Raw genomic sequence first — 2,409 nt, forward strand, 5'->3', positions numbered from 1 at the left:
ATATAACTGTAGAATCCTTTTTGGATTCAACTGGGCTGCCCAGGTTCTAGGCGCTTGCCTAGGCACTGGGTGGCCTGGACCTCCCACGCCACCTAGGACCCACCTAGCGCTCTTTGAAACACTGGTACGACTTTCTTTTCTTTTTTTTTCTTTTTTTCTTTTTACTTTAAGGTGTTAGAATACCCCCTTTCATGGGTCAAAATGACCCAAAATGGCCCGAAACATGCAAAAAAAAAATGCCGTTTTTATGAATGTTCCTAAGCACCCACCTAGCTTGCTAGGGCGGACGCCTAAGAACTTCCGCTCGGGAAGGCCTGCCCAAGCCTAGGCGAGACAGCCTCCTAGGCACTGGGCAGGCTGTTTTTTCAAACAATAACATAAGGAGGTACAATTCACAAAGGAGTGCCCCAAACCCACAAGGGCGATATAGCAAGGGCTGGGGTAACCGGATTTGCCACTTCTTTTCTAAGTTTACAAAGAATATTGCAGAAGAGAAAGCAATTGAGTTTGATGTTAACTTTAGAAGAGTTATCTAGATGTAAGTGGCCTAGATGTGCTAAAGGGGAAAGGGCATGTGACAGTGTGTTTAAGAGTTTGTCAAGTGGGTAATCTACTCGGTTAAAGTCTTTCTACCCTTAGTGAATTTTAAAAATAGGTTAATGGTGACGTGAAGCCCATTATGGGCTCTAAATATGATGCACTAGATGGAGGTAGCAAAGGCTTTGGTCAATGATGAGAGTACGTATTGCTCAATATGGGAGATAATAGATTACAAAATGGGATAGGCAGCTTCATCAGCCCAGAAATTGTGTCGGCCATATGTCTTGATAGCCATACAGCACCCAACTTCGAAGGGCAGGAGTGGCATAATTAGCCAACCGACCCTTTTTCATCAGTCATTACCTGAAATTGTACTATTTGAGGTTTTGAACCTGAAGTTCTTCTGCACAAACTTAGGTATTGAGAAAAAGGATACAATTATGGAAGGCTTTGCCGTTAATGAATGTCTTGAGAGGCTAGATCTACACAATGATATCCAAGATAAGATATATGCTAACAAGTTACTTTTGTATAAGTGTACTTTGAAATCATTTGTGAAGGAAATGGTGGTGAGACCAAGGACTAAATCAAATGTAGGTAATTTCCTTAGTATTTATTAATTTTGCATAGTTTCATATGAATTTAGATATTAAATTTGGAGTTCCTTTGATATGGTAAAAATTTAAGACTATCATAGATTTAGAGATTCATATTATTAGGGTATTATCTTAGTTTTATAAGTCCGAATTGTGGCTCATATATTTTACTACAGTTCCACACAAAAGCAGGAACCAGCTTGAGAAAAAGAGGCTCAATAATTTAGTCTTTGTCAAGCATAATCTGATGCTATAGATGAGCATTTTTAAGATCCCAAAGAGAGATCCCATTTTATCCAAAGACTTGGATGATGCCAAAAGAGTGGTTGGTTGAAGATCCTTAGTGAGGGTTGACCTGGGATATGGTCGAGGAAGTTTAGGACCAGCTTCCACCCATAGGAGGGCTAATGACCACCACTACTAGTACACAAAGGAGGAGGAGAGAGAGGTGAGGAAGAGGAGGCCGATTCACAAGAAACTGAGGAGGACCATTATGTTGAAGAAGATGACGATTCTAATGATGGTTTGGAATCGGATGGAGGAGACAGGGATGAAGCCAATGATTATGAAGAAATTGATGATAATGATTGAAATATAAATCCTACTAATTTTCTTTTCATCTTTTGTCCATTTTTATGACATCCTAGTCATCATTAAATTGTGGGTTTGAACTCAGTTTTCTTTTCATATGTGGCCGGTCTTCCAACATTGAAGCAAGTCGAAGCCGACTTATTCCTTGGAGCACGACACTTGCCTCACCATCTCATGGAATTCTAGCCCTTTGCATCCTCAACCTTCATTTCCTCTTTCATTTGGGGATTCTTGCCTCAGGGACAAACTGGCAAGGCGATTCTTGCACCAAGTTCTCTCCTTTACAGAACCATGGCCCCCAAGTCTAGTACAACCATATCCAAACTTAAACGATTCAGATGGATCCATCACTTCACAAAAACAAGAGATCATCAATGAAATTAACTTTTTTTGTTTTTTGAGGAATCGCCAGGCACCATTCAGCCAATTTCCTTCACACCTCCCACACCTAGTGACACAAAAATAATTAAATAGAAAATTGTAATTAGGGAGGTAAGTCAGCAATGAGGAGATTGCCTCTACCCTCATGAACCTCAGCACAAATAAATCTCCCCACTCAAATAGTTCCCAACCCAATTTTTCCACAAACCGTGGCATATAATGAGTGATGAAATATGGCTAACCATCAATCCATCATAGCTCTCTCCATCTTAACTCCGTCATGAGATCTCTTAGATCAACA

General features: G+C 40.3%; 1 non-coding gene across 1 annotated transcript; it reads right to left on the minus strand.

The window, feature by feature from the left end:
- Positions 1–762: 762 nt before the first annotated feature.
- LOC148779102 (U11 spliceosomal RNA) lies at positions 763–890 on the minus strand. The gene has a single exon (XR_016048724.1). It is a non-coding gene; the product is annotated as a U11 spliceosomal RNA (small nuclear RNA).
- Positions 891–2,409: the final 1,519 nt, after the last annotated feature.

Source organism: Amborella trichopoda, chromosome 13 (assembly GCF_054954075.1).
Source record: "Amborella trichopoda isolate Santa Cruz 75 chromosome 13, AtrichopodaSantaCruz75HAP2 v2.0, whole genome shotgun sequence".
NCBI lineage: Eukaryota > Viridiplantae > Streptophyta > Magnoliopsida > Amborellales > Amborellaceae > Amborella > Amborella trichopoda.